Raw genomic sequence first — 20,159 nt, 5'->3', positions numbered from 1 at the left:
GGAAGCTTGGAAAAGAATGATAAAGGGTATGAAACTCTAAGTCAACGAATCTTTTACTGATTCCTTTCAATGCAAATACCAAATAGCAGTATTGTTTTCTGTTAAGTATAACCCAAGCAAAATCTAGGTCATAGTCAGTTGATACTGTTCAACAAGTTGAGTGCCTGTAGTTATTGTGTGTACAAATTTTAGATATGCCTGTCTCAATCCATATTTAGGTATCCCAAATACATATTTTGGACTAAATATTAATGGAAGACACCTACCAATAAGTTATCCCCAAATGTAGATTTATGAGCCTACATTTAGGCACAAAAGTTTGAAAACTGAGCCTTGAATTTCCTTCACATGGCATGTGTGACAATAAGTCTGTTAGATGTCACATTAACATTTCATGGGCATTAGCTAGCAAGTAATACAGTCACTTCCCTGCATACAGCTTTCAGCTTGATTCCTCCACTCTGTTGTCTCTCCTTCCATTCTCTACATGTCTTTTCTCTTCCTGCCCAGTATGCCAGGAACAGCCTCAGCCTCTCTCCTCTGAAAACCAGTTGATCATATTCTCTCATATTGACATCTAATCTAAGGTATTTTAAAGGTGCTTGCCACTGCAGTATATAAGACAGCATCTTTTGCTTAGCCTTCAAATACCAATATCCTCTTTGATGCTAACCCACTCAGTGTTTTGAGTAGGCTAAATTCTACCTTCAGTTGTATCCATGCAACCCAGTTAACATGTTTGGCTATGACCACGTTTACACATTTGTTCTACTATTGTCAATACTACCACTAATGCTGCGGACCCAAAAATTCCATATTCATAGATTCCGCCACCAGAAGAGATCATTGTGATCATCTGTCTGACCTCCTGTATAGCACAGGCTGCAGAAATTCCCCCAAAATAATTTGTAGATCATATATTTTAGAAAAACATCCACTCTTGATATTGTGTCTGCCCAGCACTCAACTATATGACCCAGCTTCAGACCTAGCTATGTTTCTGATTTCTTATCCAGACTATATATGGAACTGTGAGAATGTCACAGTTCTAGTGTCTCAATTTTTACCATGCAAGATTCTTACCAGCATGAAATTTTCTATTAATTCCCAGCATGGTACGGCTTGTTTACACAAAATCTTTTGATATTCAAATTAAGGTGTTGTCCTTCAGTTATTTAAAGAACATTTGTACAAAACAGAAATACAAATAAAATAGCTAGCACTTTCATAATGACAGGGCAGGCTTTTTTTTTTTTTTTTTTTTTGGAGCCCCGTAAGGCTGAAGCTAAGGAAAGGCCATGAGTTAACTTCTTTGTTAGAGGGCTTTCCATTCACCCTGTCCCCTAGTTCTTGTCACACAGAGAGAAAGCAGAAGACCGGAAGTCTGAAGTGTAGGTAATGCAATGTTTATTGGGGTTAGATTCCAGCAAGCATGTGGACCATAACGCTGATGCCACAGAGCCTTGTTTCCCAGTGTCCCATTTCCCTCCCCTGCCCTTTAGCAGGCATAATTATATATGAAAGGCACACTTACAGTCCCACCTTTTACAATTTATAGTCATGTTCCATTTTGGGGGATTGTGGGTCTGGGGTCTTTGTTCCAGCTCTTTTCTACCCCATGTAAGGGGTAAGGAGTGAGGTTGAGCTATGGTCAGGGGCAGACATTTCTCTGGCCTTTTAGTGTTTTACCTTCCCCCCCAATCCCTCCCTGCCTCTCCTGATTGGTTGCTTGACCTTGCCTTGAGATAGGAGTTGAGGCAGTCTTAAAGTGTGTGCTCATATATTATGCTCCCACCATGCCCAGGAATACTTTAACTGTTCTTATCTTTACAATCCCATCTGGGTAGGCAGAAGCAACATACAGTGTCTTTGTCCTTTGTTTACACATATTAGTAAGGATTCCTTTGTTCACGTATATTAAGAACGTAAAAAAAATTAAACAGGCAAGCAAGACCCATGTCAAGGTTCCTTCCCCACTCTGAACTCTAGGGTACAGATGGGGGTACCCGCATGAAAGACCTCCTAAGCTTATTTCTACCAGATTAGGATAAAAACTTCCCCAAGGCACAAAGTCTTTGCCCTTGGATTAGGTAAAATGCTGCCACCGCCAAGTGTTTTAGACAAAGAACAGGGAAAGGACCACTTGGAGTGCTTGTTTCCCCAAAATATTCCCCCAAGCCCTTATACCCCCTTTCCTGGGGAGGCTTGAGAATACACAAGATGAGCACAAACCCCTTGGATTTTTAAGACCCAAAAAACCCAATCAGATTCTTAAAAATCAGAACTTTATTAGAAGAACAAAAAAAGATAAGAACAACTCTGTAAGATCAGAATGGAAGATAATCTTACAGGCAGTCAGATTCAAAACATAGAGAATCCCTCTAGGCAAAATCTTAAGTTACAAAAAGACACAAAAACAGGAATACACATTTCCTCCAGCACAGCAAATTTACAAGCCAAAATGAAGAAAACCTAACACATTTTCTAGCTAGATTACTTACTAACTTTACAGGAGTTGAAGTGCTTGCATCTTTGATCTGTTCCCAGAGACAAAGGTAACTACAGACAGAGAAAAGTCTTTTTCCCCCCCTCCAGATTCGAAAGTATCTCATCCCCTCATTGGTCATTTTGGGTCAGGTGTCAGCGGGGTACCTTAGCTTCTTAACCCTTTACAGGTGAAAGGGTTTTGCCTCTGGCCAGGAGGGATTTTATAGCACTGTATACAAAAAGGTTGTTACCCTTCCCCTTATATTTACGACAACCCAAAATTCTATTTCAGGAAAAAATACAGGCCTGAATCCTACATTGTCATTAGCACTCCTAACACTGTTGCCCTCCTGGTCCTCTTGCTGGAGTGTGGTCTGCTGAGAGGTGGTGTGTGTGTGTGTGTGTGTGTGTGTGAGAGAGAGAGAGAGCGAGAGCGAGATGATTGTACAGCCAGTGAGTTGGAGTGATTGTATACGATGTGAGAGCAGTTTCTTGCTTTGCCTGTACTTAAGGCTTTCCCAGAAAACTGGTTAATAAATGTATAGTCCCAGGCAGAAACTAAGACAAAAGTGATGCTTTGCATTGGAGAGGAGGGAGTTCTCAAGCACTGAATGAAACAGGGAATCACATCCTCTTTCTGGCTTAAATAGTGTCTGAGCCAATTGGAGAGGCCAGACGTGTTGTCCAGTTGGGAACTTCATGGGCAGTGTAAGCAAAACCCTAATGGGAAGAAATTGTCTCAAATAAAATTGTACTCCATTTTGCTCTATACTCCATTTTGCTAGTAAGAAGAAATTGTAGCCTTGAATTAGTAAGTTGAAATTGTTCTGAGTTTATTCTTTACTGATTGTGTTAATGATTGTTTTTAGAAGGACAGAAGTTTTATGGTTGTAATTGCCTTATTTACTGTTTGGTGTGAGTGAAGAATGTGTGGTAGTTAACTTAGAAAGTACAGCTATGCCAGATGCTCAAGAAGGGAGTGGAGGAGTCGAGAGGCACCAACTTTCACCCAGATGGCATATTGATGATCCTAAAGCAAAGGCATACACCCCAAGGACAAGATAAAGAGTGGAGCCAGAGGGACGAGATAAGAAACAGCTGCGGATAACTCCCAGTAACAACCCAAATATGCTGATTGGAGCACCCTTGAACAGCTCCAGTATAACACAGCAAGGTCCAGAGACTTGTATGGGAGCTTATTATTATCACTCTATGGTGAGCCAGGGTTCACCAGCCCACACTCCTGGCAAGCTGCCAGATCATGGCTGTAATTTGATAACTGCCTGGGAATCTCCAGACCTGGCTTTGGGGCCCCCAATCCTTCACGCTTAACATTACAGTACTTTACAGCATCAAATGTTTCAGGACAGAACATAACACTGTAAGATGAGAACTTCAGCCAGCAATGAACACCACCACGATCATCAAATCCATGAGCCAAGGCATCTTTAGATCACAGAAAATAATTACCCAAGGCAAACTTTTAACCACGGGTCTAAATGAAGAGAATGAGTCTTCACTACATCACTGGAAGATGATAAAAAAAAAGTCCATGAACATAAATGATGCCCTGTACATGTTCATTGAATTGTGACCCAAATTAGAAGTCAGACAGCAGAAAATGCTAGAAAAAGGAAAATCTACTACAGAAACAATGGCTCAGTACTTGAAGTATGTCTATAATGCAATCATGGGGTTTGGTCAGTTTGTGTAGACGTACCTGAGCTAGTTGTAATGCAGCTTTCTTGGGTAGCAGTGCAGTGAAGATGTGGCAACACAGGCTGTACCCTGAACCCTGGGTAATTACTGAAGTAGCTGGTCTGTGCAACCATGACTTTCTGCTACAATACCTGAACTAGCTAGATTAAACTGAGCTCAGGTATGTCTACATGAGCTGCAATCATACCCCATCACTGCAGATTAGACATATCCCTTCAGAAGGAATCTATAACTTTTGTGAGAGTGCAAAGAGCACTGAGAACCTGTAATAATCACGGTGCTTAGCTGCATCAAATATGTGAATGAAAAATTGATGGCCTTACTCTAAACAAAGCATTTTGTACTGAAGCTCACAGAACTGGTGCAAAAATACTATAGTGATGGGAGAATTAAGTAGTATTGCCAACCCCAATCATTCAAAAATCATGAGTCAGGTTCCCCAAAATCATGAGATTTAAAAAAAAGGTTCTTTTTCTTTGCCCTGTAGTTTTTGAGCCATTAGATTATACACAGGTAATGATTTCAAGCTTTTCTTTGCATTCATTAGGGCTAGACACTTACCTTTTAAAAAAATAACTCAAGTTAAGATTGTGTCATAATCAATTGTTTCCAGGATCTGGAATTTTAAGTAAAATGCCAAATATCTAAACTTGGTATCTCTCAAAGGCCTCAATCAGGACTGGGGAACCCAATGTGATCAGCACTGTATAATCATATAAAGAAATAAGGTCCCTGTCTTAGAGATCTGACAATCTAATCCAGTGCATTATGTATCAAGTTAACATTTGTGCTCCCTTTTACAGTCCTAAATCATTCTGCTCTATCCTACAACTCTGATCTGGTCTGATTTTAATCCCCCCTCCAGTTTCTACTCTAATAATGATGGCAATGATCTAGTCACAAATTTATAGATTTTTAAGGCCAGAAGGGACCATTATGAACATTTCATTTGACTCATATATAAAACACAAGCCATTAGAATTTAAAACCAGTGAATTCCTTCAAGCACCAAAACTTGTGCTTAAATTAGAGAAAATAACCCTTTTCATTTCCTTCGTTTGGTCCACTGTGCCTTTTCCCATGCTAGTCCCTAGGCACCTAATGTTCTTTACAACCATGTTCAGCAAACTACTATGTTTTCTCCCTTTTACTCTCTGATGCTTTAAAAATAATAAATAGTATTAATAACAGGAAAAGAAAATCAATGAAAAATACATTTAAAAGACTTTCCCTCTTTCCTATCTCCATGTTTACTGTGTGTGCGTTTGAGTAAGTGAATGTATATGTGTGTACGTGGATATATTATAGGAGAAACTAGTATCAGCCCCTTTATTTAAGCTGCTTTTCACTTCTCATTGTAAGGGATTCTTGTGACCTTTTCTTTGAGATTCCTTCATACTTCCATTATTTGCAGCAGATCTTTGATATTTGGCATGGAATATCTGATCTCAGGAAGTGCCCTTTGTCCCATAAAATTCCTTTCAGCTTTTTTTAATGTATGTATTACAATACAATATTTAATTTCATGATCACATATTATTTTTCCATGTGAACCACTCCCACATTCAGTTCACAGGACAGATGTGCACAGGTGGAGAATTAAGGTTGCATTTGGGTATTTCCTAATCTTTTATTGCTTGATCTTGCAACATACATAAAGTTAATGTAATAGGCTTGTGTGTGTGCACACATGTATGTAAATTTAGATCTGGCAAGTTCCTAAATGTTTTCTCTTTCTACAAATATCTTTTTTTTTCCATAGGGGCAACTGCTCTTCATCTGGCATTGTTCTTCATTCATCTGCTAATCTATCCCAGGCAATGAAACATCTCAATAATAGTGATATTTCTATCAATGGAAAAGGCTTGTTACCCTGTCAAAGAAAGCTATTAGGGTGATTTGACATGATTTGTTCTGACACACATCCATGCTGACTTTTACTTATCACCTGATTATCTTCTAGGCATTTGCAAATTAATTAATTCACTTGTCTACATAATTTTTAAACTTGTTTTTCGCCTATTTTAGCTTATGATCTTACCTCATTTTCACTAGCATTCATTATGTTAGATGTCCACTCGCTACTGAACTTTTTGGTGAAAAATTAAACAAAAAAATCATGTAGCGTTTTTGTCATTACCACATTTTCTGTTATCATTTCCCCAAACACATTCAAATGAATTTAATATTGCATTTAATATTTTAGTGTAGTTTTACAACTTGTGTTGGCAACCTTTTTGAACCTCCTTCACATTTAGTGAAAGGCAAATCTTATTCAGCATCTTTGAAAAAAAGCTTTAAATGTACATATTGTATAAATGAGATATTTGGATCTGGAACCAAACTTGATTTCGGCTAGAGTTCACGAATCAGCTTTTAGGGCTGGATTTGAACGTACACTGACATCTTAAGATATTTTTGTCAAGTGGTGGGAATTTCATGAGATCAGCTATTTTGCTGAGATTTCCTCCATTCTGGGACCAAATCCCTATTACTGAGAGATTTGGCGACACCAAAATTAGAGTCAGAATATAGGTCTCTTCTGGGTTTCATTCCGACTTGGGGCTTGTCTTCACTATGGGGATAAATCCACCTAAGTTATGCTACTCCAGCTACATGAATAATGTAGCTAGAGCTGACATAGCTTAGGTCGACTTATCTCAGTGTTTTAACTGCATGGCATCAATGGGAGATGATCTCCAGTCAACTTCCCTTACTCTTCTCACAGAGCTGGAGTACTGGGTTCAACCAGAGAGCACTCTGCCATCAATTTAGCAGGTCTTCACTAAACCCACTAAATGGATCCCTGCTGCATCAGTTGGAGTGGAATCGATCTCCCTGTAGTGAAGACCAGCCCTTAGAACCAACACTGGAAGAGGGAATGAATAGGCTCCTGTAATGGGGTCAGCACCTGCCTCTTGCAGGCTCCCTCTTATCTCTGGCTGATATACCTGCAATCACAGTTCTTTTCACAGAGAGGCACCCACCTGACCTTCTGCTGCTCTTCCCGCCAGCCAGGAACCTGGTCTTCAGCAGTCTTCCAGCAGTCCCTGGGCTTCAGTCCTGTCTGCAGTGAGCTCTCCGCAGTAATGCTGCTTTTTCAGCCAGTCAGTTACCCAGTCTTTGCTCCTCAAGGTCCACCCAACAACTGAACTTCTCTGCTCTGCTGTTTGTCTTATATAGGGCCCTTCTGGCCCTGGATTGGTCGCTCCATCAGCCCCTCTGATTGGCCACTCTTCAGCAGTCACGCTAGGCAGTCTGGAGGATTTCTTTCTGCTCTATTCTGGGGCAGGGTGATGCAGGGCCACGAGGCCTCCAGGAGGGGGCCTCCAGACCTAGTCCACCCTGCCACAACTTCTCATCTATCTTGGCTAGCATGAAGTATGCTCTATGAACTTTTCATACATAGACGAAAGCATACATGTCCCAAGGAGCTAACTATGGCCTTCAGCAAATAAGTGGGGGTAATTTACAATAGTTTCTCTTCTTTATAAAGAACATTTTTTTGTCATGTACCTGGTAGGTATCTAACCACTCTAGGAAATATGGATGAGTAACAGTTTACCATGAATAAGAAATTCTGGCCATGACTGCACACATTTGGCTGTCAAATGACCCAGTTAAACTGGCCGTATGCTTTCTTTCTCTTGCCAAGTGGATTTCTGTTACTATTTGATAATGTTGCTATTATTTGATTACAGTGTTTTAACCCAAATGCCTTGGTTTATAATACCAGTTTGAATATAGGATTATTCAAGACAACTTGGTCTCTTTTAAGATTCAATGAGGAGCTGCAGCGTCTACAATCTGACATGACTGTGAGATGGAAGAGAAGGGAGAAACGACTGAGAAAGTAGAGGTTTCAGAGTAGCAGCCATGTTAGTCTGTATCCGCAAAAAGAAAAGGAGGACTTGTGGTACCTTAGAGACTAACAAATTTATTTGAGCATAAGCTTTCATGAGCTATAGCTCACTTCATCGGATGCATTCAGTGGAAAATACAGTGGGGAGATTTATATACACAGAAAACATGAAACAGTGGGTGTTACCATACACACTGTAAGGAGAGTGATCAGGTAAGGTGAGCTATTACCAGCAGGAGAGCGTGGGTGAAGGGGAAACCTTTTGTAGTGATAATCAAGGTGGGCCATTTCCAGCAGTTGACAAGAACGTCTGAGGAACAGCGGGGGGGAAGGGGGGAATAAACATGGGGAAATAGTTTTACTTTGTGTAATGACACATCCACTCCCAGTCTTTATTCAAGCCCTAAGTTAATTGTATCCAGTTTGCAAATTAATTCCAATTCAGCAGTCTCTCATTGGAGTCTGTTTTTGAAGTTTTTTTGTTGAAGAATTGCCACTCTTAGGTCTGTAATCGAGTGACCAAAGAGACTGAAGTGTTCTCCGACTGGTTTTTGAATGTTATAATTCTTGACATCTGATTTGTGTCCATTTATTCTTTTACATAGAGACTGTCCAGTTTGGCCAATGTACATGGCAGGGGGGCATTGCTGGCACTTGATGGCATATATCACATTGGTAGATGTGCAGGTGAATGAGCCTCTGATAGTGTGGCTGATGTGATTAGGCCCTATGATGGTGTCCCCTGAATACATATGTGGACACAGTTGGCAATGGGCTTCGTTGCAAGGATAGGTTTCTGGGTTAGTGTTTTTCTTGTGTGGTGTGTAGTTGCTGGTGAGTATTTGCTTCAGGTTGGGGGGCTGTCTGTAAGCAAGGACTGGCCTGTCTCCCAAGATCTGTGAAAGTGATGGGTCGTCCTCCAGGATAGGTTGTAGATCCTTGATGTTGCGTTGGAGAGGTTTTAGTTGGAGGCTGAAGTTGACGGCTAATGATATTCTGTTATTTTCTTTGTTGGGCCTGTCCTGTAGTAGGTAACTTCTGGTTACTCTTCTGGCTCTGTCAATCTGTTTCTTCACTTCACCAGGTGGGTATTGTAGTTGTAAAAATGCTTGATAGAGATCTTGTAGGTGTTTGTCTCTGAGGGGTTGGAGCAAATGCGGTTGTATCGTAGAGCTTGGCTGTAGACAATGGATCGTGTGGTGTGGTCTGGATGAAAGCTGGAGGCATGTAGGTAGGCATAGCAGTCAGTAGGTTTCCAGTATAGGGTGGTGTTTATGTGACCATCGCTTATTAGCACCGTAGTGTCCAGGAAGTGGATCTCTTGTGTGGACTGGTCCAGGCTGAGGTTGATGGTGGGATGGAAATTGTTGAAATCATGGTGGAATTCCTCAAGGGCTTCTTTTTCATGGGTTCAGATGATGAAGATGTCATCAGTGTAGCACAAGTAGAGTAGGAGCATTAGGGGACGAGAGCTGAGGAAGCATTGTTCTAAGTCAGCCATAAAAATGTTGGCATACTGTGGGGCCATATGGGTACCCATAGCAGTGCCGCTGATTTGAAGGTATACATTGTCCCCAAATGCGAAATAGTTATGGGTGAGGACAAAGTCACAAAGTTCAGCCACCAGGTTTGCTGTGACATTATCGGGGATACTGTTCCTGACGGCTTGTAGTCCATCTTTGTGTGGGATGTTGGTGGAGAGGGCTTCTACATCCATAGTGGCCAGCATGGTGTTTTCAGGAAGATCACCGAAGGATTGTAGTTTCCTCAGGAAGTCAGTGGTGTTTCGAAGGTAGCTGGGAGTGCTGGTAGTGTAGGGCCGGAGGAGGGAGTCTACATAGAGTCTACATACCTGATCACTCTCGTTACATTGTATATGGTAACACCCATTGTTTCATGTTCTCTGTGTATATAAATCTCCCCACTGTATTTTCCACTGAATGCATCTGATGAAGTGAGCTGTAGCTCAGGAAAGCTTATGCTCAAATAAATTTGTTAGTCTTTAAGGTGCCACAAGTCCTCCTTTTCTTTTTGAGAAATTAGAGTATACATTACTGAATGTAGCTATAGATGTACTCACTGAGCTCTACATTATGTTAAACAGAATCTAGATACTTTTGCTTTTGATTTCACTGTTACCTGCCTCATTTTCCCTTTTTAAGTAACTCATAGAGTTTATCACTAAACTTTATCCTTCCCTATTCTCCTCTTGTTCCTTACATTTCTGATTGTAACCTTGGGTGCAATTTCTGTACCAGTAAAAGATCAACGATTACATAGAAATAACCATGTAAGCATAAAAGATTAATTAATGGATCATACCTCTTACATATTCCATGAATAATCTGTGCACTTTTAATGGCATGGGATTCCAAACAAGCTATTCAAAAAATAATTATTTGTTCTACTTAATTTTCTGAAAGACTCTTTTAAAACTTTGAATCCATGAGGAAGATTTTTTTAAAGTATAATCATAACTTTCATAAATATGTTTTGCCTAAATTAGAAACCTTTTAAAAATGATTAGTTAACCTTTTCTTGTATTCCTGGTTTTTCTTAATGTGTATAGCCTTTATGTTAAACCCTCCATAGCTTTGCCTATCTTATGTTTGCCTTCAGTGTAATTCTGCCAAATTTTTAATTCAAGCTTTTGGTTTTTTTTCCTTTGTGATAAACTTCCTCCAATACAGATTTCTAGCATCTCCTCTCTACACAGGAGTGCAACTAGAATTTTCGTAAGGAAGAGGCCCAGAGCTCTCTTTCCACTGCCCTGCACCTGGCCCCAAGTTCTCTCTCCTGCACTCTCATAAGAGCAGACATACTGGGTCAGGCCAATGGTCCATCTAGCCCAGTACCCTATCTTCTGACTATGGCCATAACCAAATGCTTTACGGGGAATGAAAAGAACAGGACAACTTCAAGGGATCCATCCTCTGTCCGCTAATCCCAGCTTCTGGTTGTCGGAGGTTTAGGGACACCTGGAGCATTGAGTTGTTTTGCTGATCATCTTGGCTAATGCCCACTGATGGAACAATCCTCCATTAATTTACCTAATTCTTTTTGTCATTTTTGACCTTCAGAACATCCCAAAATTTTATAGACCTCTATCACATCCCCTCACCAGTTGTCTCTTTTTAAAAAAATTAAACAGACCCACTCTTTTTAAATTCTCCTCATATGGAAGCTGTTTCATACCCCTAATAATTTCAGTTGCCCCTCTCTGTACCTTTTCCAACTCCAATGTAACGTTTTTTGAGATTGGATGATCAGAACTGCACACAGTATTCAAGGTTTGCACATATCATGAATTTATGAAGTGGCATGATATATCCTGTTTTATTATTTATCCTTTTTCTCATGGTTCCTAACATTGTTAGGTTCTTTTGACTACTACTGCACATTGAATGGATGTTTTCAGAGGTGTATCCACAATGACTTCAAGATCTCTTTCTTCAGTGGCAACCACTAATTTAGATCCCATCCTTTTTCATGTATAGTTGGGATCATTTTTCCCAATGTGCATTACTTTTCACATATCAACATTAAATTTTATGATATCCCTTTGTAACTCTTTGCAGCCAGCTTTGGACTTAACTATCTTGAATAGAATCATAGAATATCAGGGTTGGCAGGGACCTCAGGAGGTCACCTAGTCCAACCCCCTGCTCAAAGCAGGACCAATCCCCAACTAAATCGTCCCAGCCAAGGCTTTGTCAAACCTGACCTTAAAAACCTGAAAGGAGGGAGACTCCACCACCTCCCTAGGTAGTGCATTCCAGTGCTTCACCACCCTCCTAGTGAAAAAGTTGTTCCTACTATCCAACCTATCCCCTACTGTAACTTGAGACCTTTACTCCTTGTTCTGTCATCTGCTACCACTGAGAACAGTCTAGATCCATCCTCTTTGGAACCCCCTTTCAGGTAGTTGAAACCAGCTATCAAATCCCCCCTCATTCTTCTCTTCTGCAGACTAAACAATCCCAGTTCCCTCAGCCTCTCCTCATAACTCATGTGTTCCAGTCCCCTAATCATTTTTGTTGCCCTCCGCTGGACGCTTTCCAATTTTTCCACATCCTTCTTGTAGTGTGGGGCCCAAAACTGGACACAGTATTCCAGATGAGGCCTCACTAATGTTGAATAGAGGGGAATGATCACATCCCTCGATCTGCTGGCAATGCCCCTACTTATACAGCCCAAAATGCTGCTAGCCTTCTTGGCAACAAGGGCACACTGTTGACTCATATCCAGCTTTTCGTCCACTGTAATTTTATATTGTCTTCACAATTTGTGTCCTCACTATTCATGCCCTTTTCCAGATCATCTATGAAATTGTTCCACAGCACAGGTCCTAGTACAGATCCTTGGGGAACCATGATATTTACATTTTTCCATTGTGAAAACTGATCATTTATTCCTACCCTTTATTTCCGATCTTTTAGCCAGTTACTGATCCATGAAAGGGCCTTCCCTCTTTTCCCATGATTTCTTTGTTTGCTAAAGAACCATGGGTCAGGTTGTTAAAGGCTTTCTGAAAGTGTAAATACACTATATCAATCAAATCACCTTTGTCCATATGCTTGTTGACACCTTCAAAGAATTCTAATAGATTGAATAGATAGTATGATTTCTCTTCACAAAAGCCATGTCGACTCTTCCCCAACGTATTGTATTTATCTGTGTTTCTGATCATTCTATTCTTAACTATAATTTTAACCAACTTGCTTGGTACTGAAGTTAGGTTCACTGATCTGTAATTTTCAGAAGATCCTCTGGAGCCTTTAAAAAAAATCAGCATTACATTAGCTACCCTCTAGCCATCTGGTACTAAGCTGATTTCAGTGATAGGTTACATTCCACAGTTAGTAGTTAGTAGTTATGCAATTTCATACTTCAGTTCCTTCAGAACACTTGGGTGAATACCATCTGATCCTGGGGACTTACTACTGTTTAAATCATCAATTTGTTCCAAAACCTCCTCTGTCGCCACCTCAGCCTGGGACAGTTCCTCAGATTTGTCACCTAAAAAGAATGGCTCAGGTGTGGGTTTCTCCCCCACATCCTCTGCAGTGAAGACTTTTGCAACAAATTAATTTAGCTTCACTGTAACAGCCTTGTCTTCCCTGAGTGCTCCTTTAGTACCATTGTCCAGTGGCCCCACAGACTGTTTGGCAGGCTTCCCGCTTCTGATGTACTTAAAAAATTACTGTTAGTTATTGTGTCATGAGCTGGTCGCTCTTTCAATTCTTTCTTAGCCTACCTTATTATATTTTTACACTTAACTTTCCAGAGTTTATGCTCCTTTCTATTTCCTCACTAGGATTTGATTTCCATTTTTTAAAGGACGCCTTTCTGCCTTTCCCTACCTCTTTTACTCTGCTGTTTACCTATTGTGGCAATCTTTTTCTGGTTCTCTTATTTTTTTTATTTGAGATATGCATTTAGTTTGTGGTTCTGTTATGCTGCTTTTTATATAGTCTTCATGCAGTTTGAAGCCATTTCCCTCTCATGACCGTTCCTTTTATTTTCTGTTTAAGTAGCTTTCTCATTTTTGTGTGGTTCCCCTCTTTGAAGTTACATGTGGTGGTGGTGGGGTTCTTTTGTGTTAAGTATGTTAAATGTAATTACACTATGGACACTATTATGAAAGTTTAATCCATGTTCAGTTTTGTGCTCCACTATGATTAAATCAAGAATTTCCTCTCTCTGTGGACTAGCTGCTTCAAGAAGTAGTAATTTATGGTGTCTAGACATTTTATCACTGCATCTCATTTTGAGGTGACAGGTATGAGGACAATTTATATCTCCCATTATTATTATGTTCTCTGCTTTTGTAGCCTCTTTAATCTCCCTGGACATTTCACAATCACCAGCACCATCTTGGTAAGGTGGCCAATAGTGTATTCCTACTGAAATACTCTTATGCTCAAATACAGAATATGAATTCGTAGAGATTTTATAGCACAGTTTTATTCATTTAAGATTTTGACTTAATTTGAATCTGCATTCTTTCACATATAGTGCCACTCCCCCAACAGTATGGCCTATTCTATCATTCCTGTATATTTTATAATGTGTTATTATCATGTTCAATTAACTATCCTCATTCTGCCATGTTTCTATCATGCCTATTGTATCAATATCTTCATTTAGGGCCAGGCACTCTAGTTTAGCCATCTTAATATTTAGACTTCTAGTATCTGTATATGAGCACTGCTACATTTTGTGAATATTCAGTTGCTTTCCTCCATGATAAATTTAAACAAGACTCTTATGTTTTATTGTTCCTCATTAGCCCCTATCTCTACTTTACCAACATCTTTCCTATCCTCTTTACGGGTACATATAGAGCTCCCATTTTAATCAGTTCATCCCTAAGGGGTGTCTCCACTCAAACCATGCATTCCTCTGCACCTGTCAGCTTTTCCCCAGACTGTAGTTTAAAAAATCATCTACAACCTTTTTCATTTAAATGGCAGAAGTCTGGTTCCATTTTGTTTAAAGTGGATCCCATTCTTCCCCCTGCACCCAGCTTCACACACGGTTGCCTCCTGCTGCCTTACACCTAGCCTAGCACTCTTCTCCCTCCCCCTCATTTCCCCCTATCCAGCTCCAAGCTCTCTTCCCCCTTGCACTCTGCCCTGTGATGACCCCCGCACACACAGCTAGCCCTGCACTCTTACCCAGAGACTTAGTCAGGCTGAAGAGCACCATCCCTCCCAAGAGTCAGGCAGTTCTGGGATTCTCATATCCCTCTACCCCTTCTGCATCTCTGCTTCCCCAAGAAGCACCACAATACCATATCCAATCCTCCCACCTTCCTGAGAACTGGGGTTTCTGGTGACCTCTGCTACACATCTCCCAGGGGGCTGGGGGTGCAAAGGTGAGGGGGCCAAGCAGGTGCATAGGGTTGCAACATCACTCAAATTTGGCCTGGCTGCCCCTCCATCCAGACAGAAAAGTGACGAGGTAAATTTCCAGCTACGGTCTGGGCCCTGTGCACCCATCCAGTGTGATGTTGTCTCTGTACTATGAAAAGGATGACTTATGGCACCTTAGAGACTAACAAATTTATTTGAGCATAAGCTTTCATGAGCTGCAGCTCACTTCATCAGATGCATTCAGTGGATGTACTATGTTCACACTTCAGCTGCATATTTCAGCTAAGTTCACAAATATATTCTAATTACTGCTATTTTGTGACATTTAAATGATGTCTGCTCCACTTTGGAAACAAATGCTATCCACAGAACTGAAGCATGGATATGCACCATAATATCTTTCCTTTGCTACTATTTGAATTCAAATCCTGTTGTTTCCTCTGTCTTAGGTTTCCTTAGATCTTTGTTCTTAACAGAATCATTGTGGACAATAGATCTTATTATATAAAATTGTCTTTCCCTGGATATTTGTCCCAATGATTCTCTCATTGTTTCAGACTCCGTTTAATAAATTAATCGTTACTCCTTGATATGTAGCTCTTAATTTGGATATTTTTACATTATATGTCTCTTTTTTATTTTTCTTTAGATGGTTTACCTTCAATGCAATAGCCATTAAGGGATCGAAAAAATCCTCTGATTTTCTTCCTTTATGTTACTTCCATGTGTGTTTGAATCATTTCCCTAGTTTCCTGTCTTTTGCAGAACATACAAATACCTTGCTCTTACAGTCAAGCCCCAGCATAAAACAAACCAACTCATAACTTAGCATTAAGACAGACTTACAGTTGAACAATTGATTACCTTTAGCAGTAGATGTCTTCCAACAACAATGCCCTCTCCGTGTCTTGTCCCTGTACCTCCTTGTAGTTTCCTGACTCTACCTGATTAAATAAATATATATAGTTGTGCTTGTTCCTTTTTTTCTCTTGAGCAAATGAGAGACTCCATGAATGCCTCGTAATTGACTTGGCAGTCTTCAGCAGCAGGAAACTCTTTACATTCAGGGGCTTGCTCTACTTTGAGAAGGTTTGGCCAGACCTCAGATCTGAAAAAGACACTGATTCTAGCACAGACCCTTAGAAAATAAAGCTGAGATTTAGTGGCATTTAGACATAAACACTTCTTAAGTAGAAGGCGTATGGGTGGTGCATGTTGCACAAGACCTATTAAAGTGACCTTCTTGAGGCATTTTAGGCAATTTGTATGCTGGTCCATAATGAACATCACTGAACTGTTATCATGACAGAGCCAACCCCCTGTCAGCAGTAGCCATAATGGAGGTTTGTTGCTTTTGAGGACAGGTTTGTGTGAAACAGACTAAAACTGCAGTGGGAGCTTCAAATAAAACAAACCAAACCATAAAACCAGACCTAAAACACATGAAAAATTACAGTAACTAATATAAGAAAGAAGAAAAAGATTAAGCCAAATCCCCAAACTCAGAAAAACAGAAGACAGTCTGATGCATTCAAGCAAACTCTGCCCACTGAGAGTGAAAAGGAACAAAGACAGTATTACAATGTCAATGGAACATGATAATACCACAGTCCAAAATATACAGGAATGATAAAGTAGGCCCTACTATTCGGGGAGTGGCACTATATGTAAAACAATGCAGATTCAAATAAAGTCAAAATCTTAAATGAATAAAACTGTGCTATAAAATCACTATGCATAGATAGTAGTATTCTCTTACATACCCTCACGTGCTTCTTTCCATGTGTAAAAGGATATGCATGTGGACCAACAGTCACTAGTCAAGAGGCTGTAGTGAAATACTGAATGTGTCCTTATGGTATCGCTCTTCAGAGGAAACTTGGGAAGGAAAATGTTCTAGTAAATCAAGTTTGTCCAATTTTAGCTGCAAATATGAAGCTGAACTTTCAGAAACAGAACAATTCATTCATCTTTCTTTGTTTCCTCTTAGACAGTGTTAGTGATCTCTTGATATAAGAGTAACTTTATGCAATTAGTTTTTTAACCTAACTTGTATTAGACCCAAAAAGTTTAGATAAATTCAGATAAGCTTCAGACATACATTTGAACTTGTATGCTTAGCAGAGTCAAACCTTTTAACGTCTGTCACTCACTAGTTGATAGCCAGAGTCTTTGTAAAGACCAAACTATGTTTTGATTTCTGGCCTCCGAGAGTACAAAAGGTCACTCCAGTTAGTGAATGATCTCTCCAGTACAGCAAAGATATCGCCACATATTTAAACAAATAAATGGCTGTGCAGAATATAAATAACCAAAGGTTTGTTCATTGTCTTTCAGGCACATGCATAAAAGTGAAAGGCAATTTTGTGTAACCTATAAACACAACTAATGTAGTACACTGAGAGACAAAGACATTTTTGTCAATAGTTTTTAATTGAAAGAAAAGAGGCAACCAATTTCCATGGTGTAAAATGTGATCAGTTGTGTCAGAGCTTTATAAACCATATCCTACTTTACAGCATAAAAAAAATGAAAAACATGATGGACTTTGAATAACGCCTCAACAGTAATGCTGTATAATTGCTTTCCATCCTTTCTATCAGCAGTGAAGCTTTAAAACATTGATCAAAGGCAGTGACTAACACAGAATTCTTCAGCAGCAGCACATTGTTAAAATTCCTCATCCTCCTTAATAATTGTAGCATGAGCCAGCATAAAGACGATTTTTTTTCAATCCTCAAATGGTTTTTCAACCTACGCAGAGAGGATTAAAAGAATCTGACAGGAATGAGCTATATTAGAACATCAGTGTCAAAAGATATATCATGGGCAGTTGCCTCAAAAGCATAAAAATACTCTGAACATTTGACATTATTGCACAATGTAATGTATAAGCATTATTCATGTCAAATACCAGCTCCAAAGAGAAGACATGCAAGCCATATTTGATCTATTACCAATTGAAGCATTTAGAAATTAAACATGTTTGCTGATGATATAATGCACTTATTATACTCTCTGATTTAATGTGAATTCTCCCAAAATACTGAGCCTACATGTTGTGAATGAGTAGAGTAGGTCGGGATTTTTCTGATAAAACATTTTTAAGCAGAATATGATGATTTATTGAAACTGAAAGATCCCTGTGGGAACATGTTAATTTTGATGAGTTATTCATTATGAAAAAAAATTGGGAAAAAAATCAATACTGCCAAAATGTCCCATTTTGACAACTTCAAATTGTAACATTTTGATTTTCAGTACAGAATTACTTTTTGTTTCAATATTTTAGTTAATTTTTATTTTTTTTAAATAAAAGTTATAATTAAAACAAAAGATTTGAATATTATTGAAACATTTTAATCAACCCAAACTTATTTTCCCCCAGGTTTTCTGTTCATGAAAATTTTCAAGTTATTGACTTCCTATCCTAATCTGGGCTAAGACATTTTTCCATACTCTCAAAGACTTCAAATGAGGAAAGCTACATCTTGCCTGCCCTACTAATGAGTTACTGTAGTGGTTTGTTTTTAATTGTATACAAGTCAAATCAGTTTCACTCAAGTTTTATTGACTAGAAAAACACATGGAAAAATGTTCCCTCCTCCTCCCCCACCCCTCCAAGGTTAGGTTCCTAGAGCTGGAAACTACAACTTTAGGGCCATATGCTCTCTCTCTCTCTCTCTCTGTCTGTCAAATTATATATATATATATATATATACACACACGTGCACGAGAGCAAGCAGGCTTTGTGGACTCTGTAGCCTGGGGAAGTCCAGACCTTTTAGTTACTGGAGGATAGAGGGCCCCACAAACTCAGCCAAGAGCAGGGCTATCACTTCAATCATTGTTCTATATTTCCTTTTGTTTTTGTTAGAGGATAAACAGCCCTAAGGCACTATAAATGGAACTGGACGTGGCTGATAAGATCCACCATTTTACAATATTCATATATAAAGTTGTTCCAAACTTTTACCCTAGCTCACCTCTAATTTTACTCTCTCATAGATAACCTTCCCATTATTTACTTTTGATGTCATATTTGAACTCCCTGTTGTCTTGGTAAATATTTTGCAGACTAGTGTATTGTGGATTCATTCATTTTTTAGATTACTCACAGTGACTCTAGTCTTTCAGCACAAATATATTTTAGTCAGGTATTGTTTTTCAAAAATTAGGAAAATCATTAACGTACTGTTAGGCAAGATAATTACTACAAGCCCATAAACAAGAATTAAACTATTTTAAGCAAGAAAAAAAGTTAATTTGAATCTGAGAAAGGGACTAAAAAAGCAACTGTGTTGCAGGAGGATGGTTCTGTTAATTCCTCCGTCTGCCAGATATTCTCACTGATTTCTACCAATTTCTGTGGATATCCTCAAATACTAATGAAAGGGAACAGTTCGGTAGATATTTTGGCACTACTATAGCATACAGGAAACCAATTAAATCTTTACCAAGAGCTCTTCCCTAACTCTAAGAATTCTCTAAGACAATAAAGAACAATAAAGGAATTTATATATAAATATTTTAGTGCATCTATTTTTCTGAATATTTAAAAAAGAATGAACCTATCAAATTTTGCACTTTGATTTTCCATACTCCGTTTGTTTTGACTAGGGATAGGGTTTCTCTAGCTGTGCTTCTGGCAAATATGATCAGTGTTTAAGACATAAAGTGACCAGATGTCCCGATTTTATAGGGACAGTCCCGATATTTGGGGCTTTTTCTTATATAGGCTCCTATTACCTCCCCACCTCCTGTCCTGATTTTTCACACTTGCTATCTGATCAACCTGTTAAGACATAGCATACAAGTGCTGTAGCTCACGAAAGCTTATGCTCAAATAAATTGGTTAGTCTCTAAGGTGCCACAAGTACTCCTTTTCTTTTTCCTGAATATATAGACTTTTTAGAAGCAATCAGATAGCTTACCTACCAGTCTGTACCTGCACAATGGTGTATTGAGCTGTCTGAAAACAGTGAACTGGGGTGAATGGGAGATTGAGGAAATATAGTCCATTTACAACTCTAGCCCATTTCAGTTAAATATAGTCCCTACATTTGTAGACAAAATCGTTTGTCCCAAGAATGACTGGGGGTTTGAACTCAATCCAGAAATGAGCCGGTGGGGTGGGGGATGGCAGTGAATTTCTGTGTGTTTGCATGTTTGGAGTCATAACAAGCTAAGCTATGTGAATGCTAATGCTGCAT

This window comes from Lepidochelys olivacea, assembly GCF_965140295.1.
Source record: "Lepidochelys olivacea isolate rLepOli2 genome assembly, chromosome: 2".
Classification (NCBI taxonomy): domain Eukaryota; kingdom Metazoa; phylum Chordata; order Testudines; family Cheloniidae; genus Lepidochelys; species Lepidochelys olivacea.
This window is presented reverse-complemented; position numbering follows the sequence as displayed.